Here is a 1,095-nt window from a genome sequence, read left to right on the forward strand (position 1 = left end):
ATCCTCCTGTTTTCAGCCTCTCCAGAGCTGGATTACAGGCGTGCACCACCACACCCAGACTCGGTGGCTGGCTCAGCACCCGCGGGGGCGGGGCCAGCGCAGCATGTGGTACCCTGGATCGAACCCTGGTCCCTTTGCTTGCCTAAGCAGGCGCTTAGTTCGCTGAGCTATCTAGCCAGCTCCCAATTATTTTTTAAGTTGAACCACAATTACTTTTATTTTTATTTCTCATTATTTATTTGAACCTCGGGTTCATTAAATCACTTGATTTCATTAATCATATTTGTTGGCTTACAATATTCTGTCATCACTAATCCTTGGACAGACCTCTTTTACATATATATTTACAGTGAATCTCTTTGACCCTATGCCTAATGCCAGAACACCTTAAGTTACACCTTCTTGTGTGTCCCTTCTCTATTCCAATCTATAGCCTCTCTCCTGGGACAGTAACCACAATCATGAATTGCTGATCATTCCCTTTTAAAAAAAAAAAATCACGTATACATGCAACAAGACATGTTTAATTTTGCTCATTTAGCAGTTTCACAAAAAAAGTACTACACTAATAATCTGGAATTTAATATATTTTTCAATGCCACTACTGAACTCTATTCTATTGTGCATCTATGCAGCACCTTATTTATCCACTTTCCTGCCCACTGTTTTCAGTTTTTTGCTGTTTTGAGCAACGTACCTATGAAAATTTTTCCTGGCATATGTGCACTCAAGTTTCTCTATAGAGTTTATGGAGTGCTAGAATTGCTATTCCTTAGGTTATCAAAATGTTGTGCTGTACAAGACCAGGCACAATTATTTTTTCAAGCATTTGTACAAATTTATAAATATCCCCAACAAAGTATGACATTTCATTTTTCCCCATAATTTTATTTAGAAACAAATAGCAATGAGACAGTTTCAAACCTGACATTTCATTTTCATTGACTATTAGCAGACATTAATTTTGTGCCAATCCACTTCATACAAAATAATACTTCAGGGGGCCCGCCCACTAGCTCAGTTGTTTAAGTGCCTGCTTAAGCGAAGGCAGTCAGGCTCAGGATACTGTGGTTCGATTCCCAGATCCTCATGCCT

Source organism: Octodon degus, unplaced genomic scaffold (assembly GCF_000260255.1).
Source record: "Octodon degus isolate 3935 unplaced genomic scaffold, OctDeg1.0 scaffold00087, whole genome shotgun sequence".
Lineage (NCBI taxonomy): Eukaryota > Metazoa > Chordata > Mammalia > Rodentia > Octodontidae > Octodon > Octodon degus.